Below are 22,415 nucleotides of genomic sequence, written 5' to 3' on the forward strand. Positions count from 1 at the left end.
AGGTACAGTCCTCTGTACCCCTGACCCTTTGAAATGCCTTGCTGAGACAGAGAAACCTATTACCCCAGATTTCCTTTTTCCATTTTTTTTTGCCCTTTTTTGTGCTTCTGGCTTTTGTCCACATGTTTGGCCCAGCACATTTTAGTCTCTGATTGGCTAATCTGAAGGGGTTTCCCTTGCTAAAATAGCTTAAGCTAGATGCCTTTAAATTGTCTGAATACTTGTAAGAACTGAACAGTGCTTAATTTCTGTAGATCAGATGATTCTTCTGTGATTTTTTTATTACTTTTGTCAAATGTTTAGTTCTGCTAATGTTAGTTTGTTTGAATCTTTTCCGTTGCTTAGGTCAACCCTTTATTATTTTGTACCTTTTATAAGTTTGTTTTGAGAAAAGTCTTTATGACTTTGAGTTTAAGCTTGTAATAAAACCCCTTAACTTTATTTTGGACTGGGGTTTTCCTTGTGTGGTCACATTGGTCATACTGTTAGTTTAAACATGATTCGTTGATTCATGTGAAGGAAGAAATGCCCCATCAAATCTGGTAGCAGGCCGATGGTTTGACCCACGAGGGGGGGGGGGCAAATCTAGTAGTAGTCTAGTTCACCCCATGAGGGGAGAGAATAAACTAGGAATAGGATTGGTCACAAAGATTTACCCACTTGAAAGTTGCCCACTCCAAATTCTATCCCATGGTTCGTTCCGAAGAGTGATGGTGTTGCAGCATTGTTCCTGCAAGAGACCAATGTGTGAGTGTTATAAGGGTTTGTGCCTGCATTGCTTTGGCCTGAAGATTGCAGTAAAGTGTGATGTTGTGGAGTGTTCTGCACAGTTTTTGAAGTTGTTTGATTGTGGCGCTTATTGCTAATAATTGTCTGCGGTTGTTGTTGTTGACAGGTCTGTCATGGCCTAAGTTCCAGGGATAATGCACAAGTGTAAAAGACACTCAATTAATTTATTGTCTGCAGTGAGGTACTTGTCATTAGACGTTGATGGTGCCAATAGTTTACCTTGCATGAGTGTGGGTTTGTTTGATATTAAGTAAATTCTGAGTGCACATGGAGGATCTGTGTCAAGCGGAGTGAGGTTTTCTGGTCAGTTCTCATTCGTTGTGTAATTGTGAAAGCTATAATCAGAAAGTATACCTCCATACTGCTTTGAAGTGTTTGGTTACCCTGTCCTGTAGTAAGCAGACAGATTGTTGGTTTTTGCTTGCAATATTTTTGCATTAGGTGTGTGTGATTCAATTGTGTGAGAGACAATTGCAAAACAAGTGCGTTACTGAAAGGAGTGAGTGTGACGTCATTGTGTGTTGCACTGATATAGGTCTGTTGGTGGGGGGTGGGCAGAGCCACATTGCTATTGGTTGAGAACTCTGAGAAGAGAATTGTGGGATTGAAGTTACTTCCTGATTAGCTCAAAAGTTTATTGTGATATATTGAATTTGACTGAAAAAGAAGTTCTTTAAAGCATTGAAATGTGCATTTAGGGGAGATGTATTTATTCCAGTGAGACACAGTATAGAGACCCCAACCAAAGGTACTCCAGGACATTATGTAGAGTCAGAAAAAGGTCATCATGCATGTTTGTGGCTTGAACAGTGGTACAAAAGTACTGAGAAAGAAGGTGCATTAGCATTTCCTCATTATGGAACCTTTAATATAAGATTTTTTTCGAGAACCTGAAGTGAGTACTGTATGGTATGAAACTGCCTCTGAGACCCACACAGTTTGAAGCACTTAATATTTGGGAGCACATTGCACATCAGAAACTGAAAACCAAGTATGAGAATAGAATGCAAAAAGCACTAAAGACAACTGCTGAGACAAGATGGAATGAAGAATAGAAAGCTTGGAGAGCAGAAATTATCGAGGGAACTAGATTGTATCCACCTATTTCAAGTGAAGAAGGAGAAATCACTAAGCCATAGACTAACAGAAAAACAGAGAAAACAAAACAGTCAACAGATCCTCAAACAAAAAAGACTGAGACATATGAAAGTGATTCAGATGATGAGTTTATAAATCAGATCCTTTTAAATAATCCATCTACATATCATTCTGTAGAAGCTCGAAGTGGAGCAGCACAAGATGTAACCACTAATGTGCATACAGCTCCAGATGCACCAACCCTGAATCAGATAGTGCCAGATACACCTGCGAATTCAGTGCCACAGATTCCTAGTGTGAATCAGCCAGTTCAGAGCTTTAGTGCAGTTCAGCCTGTACAGAGCTGTAGGAGGCTGGCCTGGTTTGTAGTGGGTACCTAAGGTACTTACACCTTATACCAGGTCCAGTTATCCCTTATTAGTGAAATGTAGGCAGTGCTCTAGCAGCTAAGGCTGTCTAGGGGTAGCTGTAGCAGAGCAGCTTAAGCTGACCTAGGAGACATGCAAAGCTCCTGCAATATCACTGTAGTTACACAGTACTTATACACAATAAAAGACAATACTCAGTGTTACCAAAAATAAAGGTACATTATTTTAGTGACACAAGGCCAAAAATATCTTAGAGACAATGCTCCTTCTGGAGGTAAGTATTATACACAATATATACACTGGTAACCAAAATCAAGTAAGTAAACAGTCATAGAATAGTGAATTAGAGAACAGTAGAAAATACAATAGATTGCAATGGGCCTAGGGGCAACACAAACCATATACAAAAATAGTGGAATGTGAATGCTGAATTATCTCCAGGCAAGTGTAGTGTGTAGAGGGGCAATAGGAGTGTCGGAAAACACCAAAGGTAAGTAAAGTACCTCACCCCAGAGCCCAGGGAAGCAGGAATATAGTACAGCAAGTTTCCTCAGAACACACTACAAGTCATGATGGAGAATTATGCAAGAACCAAGCAAGACTACAAGCAACAAACAATGGATTCCTGGACCTGAGGACCTGTAGAGAAAGGAGACCAAGTCCAGAAGTCAAAGAAGAGTCCAGGAAGAACAGAAGCCACTTCCAACCTGGAAGAAGGTGCAAAAGTGGATTCTCCGGATAAAAGAAAAGTACAGAAATGCACCAAAGAAGTTAGCTGCAGGTCCCTGCTTGGTGCAAGAGATGTCCCACATCGAGTTGTTGGATGCAGGCTGTTTGAGTTGCTAGATTCCGCCAACAATCCTTGGTTCAAGCAAATACGCGGTTTGTGTCAAAGAGGAGCTGCCTGGACTCAGGAGGGACCTGGGGGTCTCAACTCAGACTGAGGAGACAGAGGGGGTTCCCAGCACTTCAGAGAACTCTCAGAAGGCCAGGCAGCACCCACGGGAGTCCCAGAACATGGGGACCAAGAAGATGCAAAGTGTGGTCATAGCAGCAGCACTACACTGGAGGATCCCACGCCACAGGAGAACAACTCAGGGAGCTGTGCGTCGCAGGATGGAGTGCTGGGGACTTGGGCTACGCTGTGCACGAAGAACTTTTGGAAAAAGTGCACAGAAGCCCAAGGAGCTGCAGAAGATGCAGTGCAGAGGGGTACTGGAGTAGCACGGGGAGGCAAGCTCTTACCTCCACAAAAGTTTGACAGCTGGACCTTTGGACAGTCTGGGTCACTTCGGTCCACCATCTGTGTTCCAGGGCTCGTCATCAGGAGAAGAGTCCCAGAGTCCCGGTTGTCATCGCAGAAGGGTGCCTGCTGAAGCAGGGAAGTGACTCCGTCTCTCCACAGGAGATTCCTTCGGTTCTCCTGGTGCAGGGTGAAGACATGCAGTCCTCAGAGCATGCACACCTTGGAAACTGTTGCAAATGCTGGCTGGAGCTGAAGTTGCAGGTCACAGGAGTCGTCCTGGATACTTTGTTGCAGTTACAGCGGTTCCTGGAGCAGTCTGCGGTTGATCCAAAGGTCAGAAGCTGATGCAGTGGAGTCCTGGAGGAAACCGAATCTGAGGTAACACCCAGAGGAGAGACCCTAAATAGCACTAAGAGGGGGATTGGCTACCTACCCAGGTATGCACCTATCAAGAGGGATCTCTGACGTCACCTGCTGGCACTGGCCATTCAGAGGTCTCCAGAGGGTCCCCACACCTTGGAATCCAAGATGGCTAATGCTAGAGGCACTCTGGAGGAGCTCTGGGCACCACCCCTGGGGTGGTGATGGACAGGGGAGTGCTGACTCCCCTTTCCTTTCTCCAGTGACTGGGGGTCCCTGAACTGGTGTAGACTGGATTGTGCAAGGAGGGCATCAACTGTGCCCTTCAAAGCATTTCCAGAGGCTCTGGGAGGATACCCCTCCCATGCCTGTAACACCTATTTCCATTGGGAGAAGGTGTAACACCCCTCTCCTAAAGTAAATGCACTGTTCTGCCTTCCTGGGATTGAATTGCTCAATCCCCGGGATGGCAGAAACCTCTCTTTGAGGTGGCAGCAGCTGGGGCTGTAGTGGAAACCTCAGAGAGCTGGTTTGGCAGTACTAGAGGTCCATGATAGAGCCCCCAGGGTGCATGGGATTGGCCGCCCAATACCATATTTGGGTTGGGGGGGGGTCAATTCAATGATCTTAGACACCTCACATGGCCATATTCGGAGTAACCATTGTGCAGCTCCATATATGTATTGAGGTACATGTAGTGCACGCTTATAATGGTATCCCCGCACTCACGAAGTCTGGGTAATTGGCCCTGGATGACACTGGGGCACCTCTGCTAGTGCAAGGGTGTCCTCACACACAGTGAACCTAGCCTTCAATAAATGAAGGTTAGACATATAGGTGACTTATAAGTTACTTAGTGCAGTGAAAAATGGCTGTAAAATAGTGTGTGCACAGTTTCACTCAGGCTGCAATGGCAGTCCCGATGAAAGGTTTGTATGAGCTCCTTATGGGGGGCAAAAGTAATGCTGCAGCCCACAAGGAACTCCTGAAACCCCAATGCCCTGGGGACACAGTCAAGCATACTGACAACACACATAGGCCACTGACTATGGGCTCTGGGTTTCTGGTTAGCAGGATACCAGTGAGACAGGCAAAACACACTGACAAACAGGTTTTAAACTATGAGCACTGGGGTCCTGGCAAGCAGGATCCCAGTGAGGCAGTATAAACACACTGACAAACACTCACAAACAGGCTTGGGGTTAACCATGCTAGAAGGAGGCTACTTTCTCACAAGTGCCCTAATGTGATTTAGTGTCAGCCTAATTCTAAATGAATCAGTCAGTGCAGACACCTTATGTGAATCCGCCTGTATAAACTTTCAGTCCAAGTCAACATGTTCAAATGTTCAGTCCAAATCAACCCATACCCAATGTTTCCCCAGCTCAAACAGGACAAAGTCCTAGTACTGCTTTGTGAGGACAAAGTGTAGGACTGCTGATTCCCCTGAATCAGACAAACTATGTTGGCCTATGTTGGTGTAGTGCTTTCCTCTTATTTAGTTTCTAAGCACTAACATAGCACAACAGAAATGCACTTCTGAGGTCAAAGAAGACTTTTATTGTTGTTATATGAATGACGAATTAGTAGCTTTCAAGTCCGCGTTAATCAAACAAAATATATCAGTTTGCAATATACACAGCAGGTTATATTTATAAGATATTGAATGCAAAGCAAAACAAATACTTCACGGTGTGGGAACTATTTACAGCTACATCTTTCTAAGGTCTGCAAGCTGATGACTCCTGTCAGCCGCGAGAAAGAGTTTCATCTACCCACACGGGATGCTGGCAGCTGGCGCCAAGCTCCAGCACGAGGTCCGGCAGATTCGAATCTCACCCTCTGCAGCCTGTTACATTCGTTACAAAGGTGTGCCCCCTCCTCTCAGACCTGGGAAACTGAGCAAGCCTTTTGGAGACTGGCCAGGTCTCCAAGACTACTCCTGTTCCCAAGCTCAAGCGAAGAGAAAACAACACCCATGTACTCTCTCTTATCATGTCTAGTCTACTGTGAGAAAAACATCTTGGTTCTCTGGTGCAAAAACACAGCTTGGAAAAATACAGCTTGGATTCTCAACTGCAATGTCTAACTCCACGTTAAAGGCAATGGGCAGCTAACCTAAATATCAAATGCAATGTCATGTTAAAGGCAATAGGCAGCTAACCTAAATATCAAATGCAATGTCTAGTGTCATGTCAAAGCCAATAGGCATCTAAGCTGAATACAAAATGCAATGTATAATATCATGTCAAAGCCCATAGGCAGCTGAGCTGAATACAAAATGCAATGTATAATATCATGTCAAAGCCAATAGGCAGTTAAGCTGAATATAAAATGCAATGTATAATATCATGTCAAAGCCAATAGGCAGCGGAGCTGAATACAAAATGTAATGTATGATATCATGTCAAAGCCAATAGGCAGGATACAGAATGTAATGGCTAATGCAATGTCAAAGCCCATAGGCGGCTAAACTGAACAAAACATACCATGTGCTACTGGTGAACATTGAGCAACTAATATGCGCAGTGGTGAAACACAAAGTCATTGGTCAAAACAAACTTTATCAAATGGCAGTACATTCCGCCCTTTGACCAATGAATTTTTGTTTCACATATCTCCTGTTTCAAACAAAAACAAAAACATCAGCACAAAAAAAAAAACATTATATTTGAATGATCAAAGCAATCCCTGTAAAGCAATAGAAGTGAATTAACACATTGATCTCATAACTTTTCACATCAGATACATCTACATAGAAAAGACTGGGCAATTTTTATACTCTGAATGAGTCTCTAATTCAACAGTGTTAGCAATTTGATGTGGCATGAGTTCTGCTCATGTAAAGGTGCACGGTCCACCTGAAAGGTTTGCTGGAAGATAAGCAAAAGTCAGAGTTCCATACGAGAGGGAAAAAAAAAAACACAGCTTAGTTCCATTGGAAGAATGCAATCAAACAAGTTGAACTTGAACTGAAGGCGCAGTTTGCGCAAAATGGATCCATGGTGCTGGCACTTTACTCAGCCAGGTTCAGGTTGGGGATTCGGTCCCTTCCCCGACCCCACACGCACACACCGGAAGGGGGACCACACAGCACACTCAGGGACAGTGGCGAAACGTGGTAGGATCTGCAAAAGAAACAAGTATGACTTTTCTTGCAAATAACATTTTTCATTTAAACTGCACCCTTCCTCTTTCTTTCCCTGTTTTATAATCAGCAGGACGTTTTTGGGGCCCTTTGTTATATTTTCTGCAGGTTCTGGAGGGTCACTTAGGGCTTCAACCCACACATCAACACTGAGGTTTTTATCTGCTGCACCACTGCTTCCCTTTTCTTGCACTGTCAGAAGGGCTGGGGCAGACTCATTCTTTACCAAACCTCCATTCACTGCACTTTTGCCAATTTGGGCCATTCTGTCTCCAATTTGTATGAATGAATCAGATTATTTTCTAGGTATCAGCATAATTTCGATTTTTCCTTGGTAATTTGCAGCAATCACTCTCCCTAAAACCTGATCAATTTGCCATTTCTGTCCTGGTAACTTTCCTCTCCCCAACTGCTCTGTGACTGCTTGCATGACAAATTGCTTTTGTGCGTGCTGCACAGTTTTTATCAAATCTAGGGGAATGTGCATCTCTCTCATCTCTGCCCACCTGTAAGTGGCTTTTTCTCTCAGCTGTTCACATTTCTGGGGCACCCACTTAGCCATCCCCACTAAGGCAAAATTCTGGGTGTACACTTCTCTCTCTGAATTTTTCTCATTAACATCTGCAAGGTAATTGAACCAGTTAGGTACAAGCCATGTGGCTAAAACATTATCAAAGAACCAAAAATCAGCGTAAAAATGACATATCTCACGTAGCTCTTGCTTTAAAATCTGACACACATTATACAACGCTGTTCCTTCTACTGTGCCAGAAAACAACATTTCAGTCAATAAATCATTAGTAAAACAAACATGCTTTTTATCTTCAGTAGACACGAATTCAAATGGTGCACACAATTTCACCGGTAATTCTTTTACCTGTGGTACTCTAGCCCTGTCTTGCAAGTACCAGATCCATTGTATGATTCTAGCTAGGGGCACTATTTTCTTTCCTTGTTCATGATTTAAATGTACATAAGTATTTCCTTCTTGCACTGCGCAGAAACCTAAAGTCTGCATTATTTCATTTGCCAAATCACACGCGCGCAGCTGCATATTATTTTTCACAGTGACCATATACAAAAGTGTTAGGATTTCACTCAAATGAGAGCTATTCTTTTTCCAAAAATCAAACAAGCTAATGAAACTCGGGGTGTCTTGCTCTAAAATCCTTCGTTTTACTTGTGCATTTTGCAACGGTAACTCGTAAATCACATTCTGGTCTCTCTCGTCCGTGTTATCAGTTAAGGAATGCATTTTGTCTGCCAAAAACCCTGGCTCACACGAAAACTCAGTGCAGCTCGGAGCTGTCTTAACCCCCTCATTACTGGAATGGGACAAGAAAGATTCTTCAAAAACAGCCTTTTTATAACTTTCAGTCGGGCTAATTTGCTCACGTAAATTCCTATTTTCATGTTCCAACTTCCTACATTTCTCCTGCATTTCTCTGTAAGCAGATAAAGGTATCCAGACCTTTCTGTCATCATTACTTCCAAAACACACGTTTTCTACATATGTACAACATAAATTATTTCTCAAAACATTATCAGGCATTTTAGCTACACATGCATTTTCTTCTGTAATTCCCCAAACAGAAAACAATTCACAGTTTTTCTTAGCACCATCAGGCAGTTTAACAACACATGACATGGTCTGCCGTGCTACTGTGATTCTCCAAACAACAAACAATTCACAGTTTTTCGTAGCACCATCAGGCAGTTTAACAACACATGACATGGTCTGCCGTGCTACTGTGATTCTCCAAACAACAAAAAACAATGTCTGTAATTCTCCAAACAACAAAAACAATTACACTTTTAAAGTGTGCACTTAGAAATCTACTAACTCGTCAAACCCCTTCTTAATCACCTCTTAATGACCGACACCCCACGACCTCTGGTACCAATTGTAGTGCTTTCCTCTTATTTAGTTTCTAAGCACTAACATAACACAACAGAAATGCACTTCTGAGGTCAAAGAAGACTTTTATTGTTGTTATATGAATGACGAATTAGTAGCTTTCAAGTCCGCGTTAATCAAACAAAATATATCAGTTTGCAATATACACAGCAGGTTATATTTATAAGATATTGAATGCAAAGCAAAACAAATACTTCACCGTGTGGGAACTATTTACAGCTACATCTTTCTAAGGTCTGCAAGCTGATGACCCCTGTCAGCCGCGAGAAAGAGTTTCATCTACCCACACGGGATGCTGGCAGCTGGCGCCAAGCTCCAGCACGAGGTCCGGCAGATTCGAATCTCACCCTCTGCAGCCTGTTACATTCGTTACAAAGGTGTGCCCCCTCCTCTCAGACCTGGGAAACTGAGCAAGCCTTTTGGAGACTGGCCAGGTCTCCAAGACTACTCCTGTTCCCAAGCTCAAGCGAAGAGAAAACAACACCCATGAACTCTCTCTTATCATGTCTAGTCTACTGTGAGAAAAACATCTTGGTTCTCTGGTGCAAAAACACAGCTTGGAAAAATACAGCTTGGATTCTCAACTGCAATGTCTAACTCCACGTTAAAGGCAATGGGCAGCTAACCTAAATATCAAATGCAATGTCATGTTAAAGGCAATAGGCAGCTAACCTAAATATCAAATGCAATGTCTAGTGTCATGTCAAAGCCAATAGGCATCTAAGCTGAATACAAAATGCAATGTATAATATCATGTCAAAGCCCATAGGCAGCTGAGCTGAATACAAAATGCAATGTATAATATCATGTCAAAGCCAATAGGCAGTTAAGCTGAATATAAAATGCAATGTATAATATCATGTCAAAGCCAATAGGCAGCGGAGCTGAATACAAAATGTAATGTATGATATCATGTCAAAGCCAATAGGCAGAATACAGAATGTAATGGCTAATGCAATGTCAAAGCCCATAGGCGGCTAAACTGAACAAAACATACCATGTGCTACTGGTGAACATTGAGCAACTAATATGCGCAGTGGTGAAACACAAAGTCATTGGTCAAAACAAACTTTATCAAATGGCAGTACAGTTGGCCCAGATGCATTACCTGTACCTGTAACTATGGGCACAGGTGTTCTTTTGTATGCTCCAGGCATGTCTGTAAGTAATGCACATTCATTAAATGTTCCGACTGTGCCTGATACACCGATTACATCCAATGGGATGACACCAAGTAGTGTCCAGAGATCTGTATTTTCAAATGATTCAGCAATGGAGGGAATTAATTCTCTTCCGAGACTATTTACCCCTACCTGGATTTCAGAGCCAGCCTTAATGACAATTCAGACAGGATTTTCTCCTGATGCACAATTTCCTCAGCGATCCTCACCTTACTTTGTGCCATAATCAGAGCAGACGCTAAATGCTAATTGCAGTATCCGGCAAGGAAGACTACCTTTTAAATCACCAGAGAATATGTCTATTTTTAAAACCCTGAATCTGCAAATTGTAGGTCCTCTAAGAGCAGAAGTGTTATAGAATAATCCTGTGAGTTTGCAAGGTTTTACTGCACAGCAATTAAATGATTGGATACATAATTTGAGTCTTGAAGGTGCAGTAGTTGTAACAAACTGCAATCTGAGAACAGAAAAAACTCTGGAGAGAGGTATACCATTAAATGTGTCTAAATTGGAATTGGAATTACACAAAATGATATTGGGAGCGTTAGACACAACTCAAATTAGAGATGTATACAGAGCACAAACTGCGGTTTGTGCCTAAAGACATTACCAAACGTGCAGGACACGCTTATGAAAGGTCTGAGGTGGCTGAATGGTATGATGTGCATTTAGGAAATCAAAACCCTTAAAGATAAGTTACACATTAGAATGTACCATAAAAGACATAGCTAACATGAGATTATCTGGAATGAAATTGCACATCGAAGAATTGATCATGTACATTTATAAATGGTGAGAGTTGAATAAGTGGGAAGGTAGATGGTTGAAGGAAAGAAATCAGAAAAAGACAAAGCTAGATGTGCCTCCAGCAGGAGAAGATCAAGCTGAGGCCAATGTGAAAATGCTTCCTATGAGAGAAATATCAGGCTATGTTCATGTACCTTGAAGTAGAAGTGATATTTTGTCATTCACAAATGATTACCCAAAATTGAGAAAAAAAACAGAAGAATTGTACAAGGAGTCAGAAAGATTTGTGAAACGTTTCAAATGTCTGTGGGAAGATTTGAATACACTGTTTGACATTGTGGTTCCAAGTCATTTGCAGATTGAGTGTAAAGTATTTTGCTGATAGGCCAGAAAGTGAACCTCCAAGAGATCCAGTAACAGGTGCGTTGCCTGAAGAGGTCATAAAAAAGTATTGTAAGGTAATTGGCTTTTTAAAAGACATGGGCCCTCATTCTGACCTTGGCGGGCGGCGGAGGCCGCCCGCCAAAGTCCCGCCGTCAGGTTACCGTTCCGCGGTCGAAAGACCGCGGCGGTAATTCTGACTTTCCCGCTGGGCTGGCGGGCGGTCGCCTTCAGACCGCCAGCCAGCCCAGCGGGAAAGAGGCTTCCACGATGAAGCCGGCTCGGAATCGAGCCGGCGGAGTGGAAGCTGTGCGACGGGTGCAGTTGCACCCGTCGCGTATTTCACTGTCTGCGCAGCAGACAGTGAAATACATGTAGGGGCCCTCTTACGGGGGCCCCTGCAATGCCCATGCCAGTGGCATGGGCACTGCAGGGGCCCCGCGACCCCCCCTACCGCCATCCGGATCTCGGCGGTCCGACCGCCGGGATCTGGATGGCGGTAGGGGGGGTCGGAATCCCCGCGGCGGTGCAGCAAGCTGCGCCGCCGCGGAGGATTCAATGGGGCCGCGGTACACTGGCGGGACCCCGCCAGTGGTGCCGGTCCGACCGCGGCTTTACCGCCGCGGTCGGAATCCCCATTGGAGCACCGCCGGCCTGTCGGCGGTGCTCCCGCGGTCCTCCGCCCTGGCGGTCAAAGACCGCCAGGGTCAGAATGACCACCATGGTGTCCCCAAAAGGCATTGATTGGCTGAGGATTGAAAGGACTAGGTGTGGATACATTCCAATTATGAGAGATTGTTACAGGCTTTCAAACATTATTATGTTACAGAAACCATGGGAGCTAAGGATATGGGTCAATTTGTGCTCCGATTTGTGCAAGGATTGAAACCTGAGATAGGAGAAATGATTCAGCAGCATTTGATTTGTTGGCAGAACAAACCAGTAAATGGAATCCTGGGGTATGCAAAGTATTGTAATGATGAATTGAAATTTAAGCAGAAGAAATTAAAAAAGAAGATAATGGTCATGCTATTGAAAACTGCACAGAAAGCTAGTCAAATTCTGCAGATGGCGGTGAACACTGGTGGTGTGGAAGGAGTAAAACAGCAGGGAACTAATGTTTTCCAACCTAGAGGTTGAGAATGTGGTGTACAGGTAGATCAGACTGGTGTTCTTGATGTCAAGACTTTGAAAAGGACAAAGCTGTGCCATGTTTGTAGACATTTGGGCCATTGGAGAAAGTAATGTCTCCTTAATAATGTGACTAATCAAATAATGGAGCTGTTCAAATGCAAGGCAATAATCAGGTTCAATTACAGAAAGTTCAAAGACCCCAAGTGCAAAATGCAAATGTGCCCCAAGGACAGCACTTGCAGATTCCACAAACCCTGATGACTCAACAAGAGATACATATTCCTGGCAGAATTTAAATCAGGTTGCAATTATAGTCGTGAATCAGATAGCATTACAGTTTCCTTTAATGGACCTGATTGAGAAGGAATTTTCAGAAATTCTTCAGGTGGATAGCTCAGATGACGAAGCTTGCATGGTAAGTGCTTTCTTTGGAGTAGATCAATGTGGTCCTTATGTAAATGCTCATGTAACGGGTCACCATGTGTCATTTCTGGTTGACACTGGGGCTGCGTGCTCTGCTGTCAGAACAGCAGAAGTACCAAATTTGCCCATTTCAGGAACGAAAATTCAGGTTGTAGGAGTTCCAAATCAACAATTGTCTAACCCAGCAACATAGTCTGGCCCAATAAAAATGGGTTCCTTTGACGATGAGCACCTGTTTGTAGACTGTGATGCAAGTCCTGTAAGCTTATTTGGATGTGATCTACGGTGCAAGCTAAACTGTTCATTAGCTCTACACCCCAAGGAATTGAGATTCAGACAAATTATATGGATGTGTATTGTATGCTGACATGTAATGAATTGCCTGAGGATTTAAAAGATACAGTGACATCTAAAGTGTGGGATTTTTCAGGAAATAAAATAAGGTTGCGGAAAGGAGTTGAACCTATAAAAATAACAGTGAAGTCCAATGTAATATACTCGAACATTCACCCACATAACATGACACCCGAGACAACTGCAGGAAATAATCCATTTATAATTGTTTGTTTGAACAAGGTATTCTGAAGAGATAATGGGAAGTTATATAACTCTCCCATTATGGGACTGCGGAAGCCCAATGGAGATTTCCTTAAATTCCAGGATATTAGGAAAGTTAATGAAAAAGTTGTGGTACTGAATACAGCAGTGATTTTATTTCAGATTTCCTGTGAAGCAGAATGGTTCACAGTGATTGATCTTTGTCAAACATTTTTCTCTATACCGTTGCATGAGGCAAGCCAGTTTCTCTTGGCATTTCGATTTGGCAGTTATGTTTAGGCATGGTGCTAAGTTCCATAAGGGTATAATGGAGTCTGTCCATTTTTAACCATATCTAGAAAAAGAATCTGGAGTCATTTAAAATGCCCTGTCGTTCAGTCTTAGATCAGTATATTGATGACCTACTTGTGGCATCAAACACTCAATAAGCCTGTAGAGAGGCACATTAGCTCTCTTGAATCATTTATGAGAGAACGGACATAAAGTTTCAACATCTACATGGCTCGCTCACTAACATCGCCTGGCCCCACAACCTCAACATCATCTTATATGCCGACGACACCCAGCTGATCCTCTCCCTCCCAGGGACTCCGCCAAGACCTACCGCCACAAGGGAATGAAGGCCATCACCGAATGGATGAAGAGCAGCTGCCGCAAACTCAATTCTGACAATACGGTAGTCCTCATCTTTGGTTCCACCGCCTCCACCTGGGATGACTCCTGGTGTCCTGCCACTCTCGGAACCACTCCGACTCCCACCGGCCACACACGCAACCTAGAATTCATATTGAACCTCTCACTATCCATGACCCAGCAAGTCAACGCCATCTCCTCCTCCTGCTTCAACACCCTCTGCATGCTCCGAAAGATCTACAAATGGATACCCACCGAAACCAGAAAAACAGTCACCCAAGCCCTCGTAAGCAGCAAGCTGGACTACGCCTATGCCCTCTACGCAGGAACCACAACCAAATTCCATAAGAGGCTGCAGTGCATCCAGAACGCCTCCGCACGCCTCATCCTGGACATCCCCCACCACATCACAGACCACCTGAAAAACCTGCAATGGCTCCCAACAGACAACTCTCCTTCTATACCCTACCCCGGCATCCCCGCTCTGCCGACTTCACCCTCGCTACCGTCCCACACGTCTGCAGAACTACAACCCGCGGTAGATCATTCTTGCACCTCGCCGCCAAAACGTGGAACACTCTTCCCACCCACCTGCACCAGACCAAAGACCTCCTTACCTTCAGGAAACTTCTCAAGACCTGGCTGTTTGAGCAGTAGCAGCACCTCCTCCCCTCTTCTCCCCCTTCCCCTTCTCAGCGCCTTGAGACCCTTGTGGGTGAGTAGTGCGCTTTACAAATTCCTGATTGATTGAAAGATTCCCCAGCAAAGTTACTGTAGTGCAAGAAAGAAGTTCTATATTTCGATCATCACAAAGAAAGATGTACGGAAGATGTCATAAGAAGGTCAACAATTTTGAAAATGAATGCTCCTACCACTCAGAAAGAAGTTGGAATGTTTCTGTGAATGGTTGGCTACTGTTGGCAGTGGATTCCAAACTATTCCCTTTTGGCCAAGCCTTTACAGAGGCTGAAACACAAAAATGTGACCAATACGGTACCATGGCATGACAACTGCAAACATGCTTTTGAAAAGCTAAGAGAAAGCCTCTGTCATGCCCCAGCTCTGGAAATGCCCTGTTATACCAAAGGTTTTTTTTTGTTTTCCTATGAGAGGTAGGGATGCGCTCTCTCAGTTTTCACTAAGTTGCATGAAAATGTAAACAATGCAGTGGCTTATTTTTCTGCCACTCTTGGTCCTGTGGCTTCAGCTTTGCCCTGCTGTTTAAAATATGTGGCAGCTGTGAGCATCAGCAATGCACAGTGTGAACGCATTGTTATGGGTCACCCCGTGAATGTTTCTGTTTCTCACTTAGTGGAAATATTGTTAACCTGAACCTAGACTCTACATTTGACCAGTGCATGTTTGACCAGTTATGAATGGGTCATCCTTGTCGCACCAAATGTTAATTTGAAGAGATGCACCATCCTGAATCCTGCTGCTTTACTTCCTAACCCCTGTTGAGAATATCAATGATTGTACTGATGAGATTGAGCGATGTTATTGAACTATGCACAAAGCCAAGACCTGACTGTCAAGTTATTGCCTCTACGGAGAATGATTATGTAGTGTTTGTTGATGGTTCCTGTTTAAGAGACAAAGATGTTACCCTGAGAGCTAATTATGCAGTTTGTTCAGTCTCAGGTATAATTGAAGTTTCCTGGCTTCGAGGAGTCTTTTCTGCTTAAGTAGCTGAATTGGTCGCTCTTACTAGAGAATGCTGTGTTTCTGAACAGCTGGAAGTGACCATTATCATTGATAGTCAGTATAGCTTGGGTGTCAGTCATGACTTTGGACAGTTGTGGTCCCAGAAAGGCTTTTTGACCTCTTCTAGCTCACCAATAAGGAGTGGAGAAAAGGTTTATGATTTGCTGAATGCATTACAATTGCCCCAAAAATAGCTGTTGTAAAATGTATGGCTCATCGCAAATCTACTGATAATGTAACTCTTGGAAATACATATGCAGATATTGTGCCCTGAGCGACACTTCCTTTAATAGGGAGTGGAACAACTAATCAAGTGATGAGACAAGTCAACATTTCCTATTTACTGCTGTTGATACCTGGAAAGAGGTAAAAAGATTGCAGGAGGAAGTGACAGAAGAGGAACAGCAGAGTTGGGTTAGAGCAGGATGTGTCAAGAGAAACGAGGATGATATTTGGGTTTCAAGTGATGAAAGAGCTGTATTGCCTAATAGCTTGTTACCACCTATGGCTAGACACTATCATGGACAGGTGCATATTGGTCGAGATGCAATGATCTTAACCTTTGGACAGACATGGTTTAACCCCAGAATCAGATTAACAGCAGAAGCTGTATGTCATCTCTGTGTCACATGCTAACACATGAATGTAGGAAAACGCACTGTAGTTACGCTGAGTCACATGGGCAAATCAGAAGGACTGCTCAACAGGATGCAGTGTTACCTGTGTACTGTGGACTCAGATATGTCTTGGTCATTGTGTGCATTTTCTTGCGTTGGGTTGAAGCGTACCTGACCAGGAGAAATGATAGTCTCACAATGGCAAACAGCTGATTCTGAGGTTTGGCTTCCCGACTTCTTTCAGTTAGACCAAGGGACACACTTCAACAGTGAAGTCCTAAAATTGTTATGTGCGGCATTACAAGTTGAGCAAAGACCACAATGCACTTACAGACCTGAGACTTCTGGATTGGTGGAGCAAGTCAACTGTACTCTGAAGACAAGATTGGCAAAAGTATGTGCAGACGCATTGCCCCTTGTTGTGTTAATATGCACTTTACGCCCAACATAAAGACTGGTATGAAAATGTGGGTTTTTAGTTGACTGTGGTGTGAGCCCTGGTCAAGCAACAGCCACAATCCCTTGCAGGGTAAACCACAAAAAATCACTAATCTAAGATGTGGTTAACCCTGGGTAGGTTTGCACAAAACGCAGTTAGGCTAAACATAGAGGCAATGTGTTAAGTATTTTCTTTGTTTTGCTATGAGAGGTAGGACAGCAATACAGTGGAATAACAACACAATTAAAATCCCAAACCAAGTTAGAAAATAGTGAAAATTAAAATAAATAATTTGACACCAAATCCAAGAGTTCTGAATTTTTAAAGTTTAAGATTCAAAATAGTAAGTTCTCAGTTTTGGAGAATGGGTACCTTTAGCACTATGACCAAGGGTCCAGGGATGAAGGGAGAACTCTTGGGGGTTCAAGACTCACTCAGGCTGAGTCAAGGTGCAGGTTCAAGATGGTGGGAGCCTGTTATATCTTTGTGGCTCGAAACAGGAGACCAGCTAAACTAGCACTTGGAGTCACTTCTGGAGTCCTAGGTGCAGGTGGTGATGTAGGGCTGTAGAGCAGGGCTGGCCTCTGAAAGTTGCAAGCAGGCTCCAGGCAGCAAAGCAGTCATTTCAGGTACAGCAGCAGTCTGGCAGGATGCACAGCAGGTCACAGCCTCCGAGACTCCTTCCGCAGGTCAAGTAGTGAACTGAGTGGCAGGTCTGAGAGCCCTATTTTTATACCCTGGTACCCTGCTCCTAGAAGTTGGGTGAAGTTTCCAGAAAGGTTCTCTGAAGTTCCAAGAACTTCCTGCCTCCCCTGCCCTGGCTCCTAGCTGGTTGCACTGACTATACAGGGTTTTTAAGCCTATTATGTGGTGGCAGAGCCGAGCCTATACAGTTGCAAGTGGGACTGTGTAGTTAGCTCCATCCCCCCCATCAAGTCAGTTAATGGCACATTCAGGTTCTGCTAATGCCTCGATTGTGTGACTGTCTGAGGTGAATTCACAAAGTCCCAACTGTCAGCAGTTACACCCAGTCATGTGACCTAAGGCAGGTTACAGGCACGGGGGGCTAAGGGCAAAGAAAATGGCAACTTTTTAAAAGTGGCATTTTTTAACTTGTAATGATAAATCTGATTTTACCACTAAAGAGGGGTTATCGTTAGAAGTTCATAGACACAAAACATGACATATCTACCCCCCCTCTGATTTGGGAATTGCAATTTATTATATTTAATTTGAAGGAATCCCTAATGTTAGCCTACAGGAAGGAGAGGCCTCTCAGTACTGAGAAAACAAATTTGGGAGTTTATTTTTACTACCAGGACATGTAAAACTAAAATGTACATGTACTACCTTTTAATTACATAGCACCCTGCCCTATGGGCTACATAGAGCCTACCTTAGGGGTGACTTATATGTGATAAAATGGGAGTTTAAGGCTTGGCAAGTGGTTTTAAATGCCAAGTCGACATGGCAGTGGGACACTGCCTTCAGGCTGCAATGGCAGGTATGGGACAAGTTTTAAGGTGCTACTTAATGAGTGGCACGATAAGTGCTGCAGGCCCACTGGCAGCATTCAATTTACAGGTCCTGGGTATGTGATATACCACTCTATGTGGGACTTATATCTAAATTAAATAGGCCAATCAGGTATATGCCAATCAAATCATGTTTAGGGGCGTGAGCACATGCACTTTAGCAATAGTTAGCAGTGGTAAAAGTCAGAGTCCAAAGGCCAACAGAGCAAAAATCCAAATAAAATAGAGGCAAACAGGCAAATGTTTGCAGGAAGGCCACCCTAAGGCTGACAGGCCTAACTGGTCTGTCGCCTCATGAGATAATCAAGAGGAGGGCCATGAGACTGACAGCTATGCCTGCGAATGTGCTTGTGAATATTACAGATGTCTTGGTACTGGATTATTGCAAAGGCCTAGCTGACGTTGTTCATTCTGTGTCTCCTCAGGTTGGAGAAGCTATAGTTCAGCCCAGGCACAGCAGGATCTCTGCCATGTCCTGTGTCCAGGTGACTAGGTCATATTGAAAAAGCATGTGAAGAAATCTTGCTTGGAACCCCATTGGAAAAGTCCTCATCAGGCAGGTAGTGCTGGTCACTACCACCTCTGTGAAGTGCGCTGGTCTCCCTAACTGGGTACATGCGAGCCACACTCGCAAAGTTCCAGGCCTCCTAGATGAGACAGCACCTTTTGCCGAAGGGCCAGTTATAGTGAGCGAAAGGGATCAGGTTTGTGAAGCTATTTGGGCTGGACAAGTGGCTGCTACAGCACAATTACTGTCTGAGGGGTGTCTGAGTGAGTCAACAGCAGTGGTTGATACAGAAGGGTCGAGACAGAATCTGTTGACTCATGTGAGCTCACATGCTGACTAAAGACCAGTTGCTGTAGGAAAAAGAGCTGTACCAGGAGCTAATTGGCCAAGTGAGCAAGCTGTGCCAGCTGTACCAGTGCCGCAAACTATTGCTGAAGAAATTGAGGACACAAGCCAAAGTGACAGTGATGCTGAGAGTCGAGTAACTCCTAGTCAAAAGTACTCAGCACCTGAATGGACATATTTTTCTACTAAAGAATGGGAGCAGGAATATGCAATCTTTTGCCTTAACAATTAGAATCCAGTTCTATATTATTGAATATTATTGAATTTGTGATTGCGGTGGAACTAAACTTTGAAGTCTCATTGCCGCTTGATGAAACAAATACATTGCGCTTTGGAATTGATTATTAGTGATTATGAACTGTGCCTTTATTGGAGACATTTGAACATTTATTAAAAGCCTTTTTGAATATTTGTCAGTAGAAACACTTGATGAACTTTCCAGAAGATCAAGAATATTTTTGCGAATAAATTTGAACTTTTTGAAAAGACTATATTTTTGTTACTTGCTTTGCTCACAAAATAATAAAGGATTGAAAAGAGACAGTGATATGTTGAAGCCGCTTTGCATTTTAGATTTTTTGTATTTGGATTTTTGGGTCTGAAATTAGAGAACTCGGGGAGTCAACAGGTAACAAAAGAGTAATCTTAGGTACATATGTGTAGGAATATTAGTTATAAAGGTAGTAATGATCATAATATTATTAGTGGGGTTGATTTTCCCACATTTATTGATTCAGAAAGAGTTAGATCTACAAGTGCCCCAAGTTATGCAAATCAAAAAGCAAATCAAAATTCATTGTTTAATGAGACAGAGTTGCATTCAAATGTTTATTATAAATTATGGAATGACAATGTAAATACGATGGAGGATAGAGATTGTTATAAATGTACACAGTTACCGTCTTCAGTTAGTGAAGGAATCAGTTATTATTGTTTCCCTTTAACCTATGGAATCCATTGTAGCTTGTAGTAAACACTTTTTTCAGCAATAATATTATCAATATCATTACTCAAACTATGACCTTGTTTTCTCAATTGTCCCAATAATTAAACATTTGAGTAGCATTGATAAAGCGAAAAAACATTGACACAGTGGGAGGTTTCTTTGAACCTATCTTGACATTTGGTATAGTTTTTTGCCACAGAAACAACCTGACCTGTATTTTGACTCCAGTGGAAAAGGAATTCGTTGGGCAAGTTGAAGAAGGAAGAAGAGCTATGAAAGCTAAAGTTGAAAAGGGAATAGTGTTACCAAATTGGTATAGAGAAGGAGCTCATTCAGTAGCTGGAAATCAAAGATGTTTAGCAATAAATTGGCAACATGTAGGATAATTATGTGTATATAGATCCAAATCAAAGATTGAAACAATGCTTTTAGAAACTAGTGAATGTAGACATGTTATTGTTTAAAAGCATATGGACTTTTATGTTAGCTGGATAAGACCCGACCATACTAGGTGTTTATTTAATTTATGGGAAAAACACCTATTACTAGCTGCCAGGAGGCTGGTATGGTACATGTTATCTAGGTGTAGTCTTTCTGAAGATTAATCATGTTAAACATTTTGAGGATCTAGTATGGAATGAAAAATCACACCCCAGAGTTAAGGGAGGTGCCAGTGCTTCAGAGATAGTAGGTGATATTTCTGGTGTCATAATTCCAGCAGTGGGAGTTATCTTGAATGATGACAAGATGAGGAAGTTATCGACAATTATAGATAAGCTTTCTACAGACACTGCAGGTGCACTTTTGTTAGTAGACACAGAAATGGTTTACCTAAGATCAATGACTTCACAAAATCATCTTGTGTTAGACTTTCTTCTCACAAAGGAGGGCAGAGTTTGCAAAATGTTACAAGTTTAACAGCGCTGCACTTATATTCTGATAACAGTAAGGAGCTGATGAAGTATATTTCAAATATGACAGACCTGAAACAGAACCTGAATGAGTTAGAAGCGACAAGTGCATGGGAAGCAATAGGTAATGGATTTTCACCAGTTGGAAAAGGGTTTTGAAGTTTACGGAAAAGTATTGTGGGACCAATCTTGAAACCTATATTGATAATAGCCCTGTGTGCCTTGGTTGCAGTTGGTCTTTACAAGTTGATCAAAAAGCTTGAAAACATGAGCACTAGTAAAGGAGATAGGAGGGATGAGTTTGAGATGGAGACTATGCAATGCCTATATTACAGTAACAGAAAAATGTTTTTCTGTTACATTATTCAGTTACCTATTTCCCAGGGTACTGGGTTGCTCCATGTTTTTAAAATATTATATTACAGTGACATCAAGCAGATAGAGGAGTCCAGAATCTCTTGCCTGGAACAACCTCTGAAATTTTGAGCTGTTGCATTGAAATAAGAGATTGTAGTTTGTGTGATGGGTGGATTTGCCATCAGAGGGGAGACAGAAGTTTTAGTACTGCTCCTCATGTCTCAATGACCATCTATATAAGTGAGATTGTATTCCTTATGTTAATTAACGCACTAGCAGTTCTAAGGTAAAGTGTTGCACTGAAAAGCCATATGCACTCCAGATTAGCCATTAAAAACTATGTGGTATAGCATTAAGATTTTATGTTTAAAAACGAATTTGTCATTATGTTGTAATTCATGATGTAAACTAATGGTCTGAATTTAAATGATATTAGATTTCATGTGAATTTTTTTTTTAAAATAATAGGTAATGAGAGAAAGTAGCAGTGTGTTATAGTCACATGAAAGGGTTAACAGGATCCTGCTAATTTTAAATGTATTGTAACATGAACAAGTCGGGTTGCTCATTAATACAGAATTATGGGTTAAGATGCTGAAAGTGTTTTAAAAGCATAAATGGATGTGATGTTTTAATTCATGGTATAGCCTAAATTAGGCCTATAAGGCCCAGCTTTGTGATTGTGCAGAAAACAAAATATTTAGTCATTCTTGCTAACATGAAAATCTTTCTTATAGAATGTGTTCTCATGAGAAAGCTAGCTTGGTAATAGATGCGTTATTGTCTTACATAGAGAGAGTTTCTGAATTTGGCCTCGAATCCAGTACATTCAAATCTGTGGACTGGCAATACATGTAAAATGTATCAAAGTTGCATGAATGAGAACCAATGGAATATTTCCTACCCGTTGGTAATGGGAATTCATGGCCATGTTGCAGTCTATGTTGCTTGATCGATTTCTATTGGATGTTACATCTTCGCTGTCATGTGGACTGATGGATTGATGAATAATCTTGCCCTATGAACTTTAATATACTGTTTTCCAGGTGGGTTAGCAGCATATCTTTTA

Source organism: Pleurodeles waltl, chromosome 12 (genome assembly GCF_031143425.1).
Source record: "Pleurodeles waltl isolate 20211129_DDA chromosome 12, aPleWal1.hap1.20221129, whole genome shotgun sequence".
NCBI lineage: Eukaryota > Metazoa > Chordata > Amphibia > Caudata > Salamandridae > Pleurodeles > Pleurodeles waltl.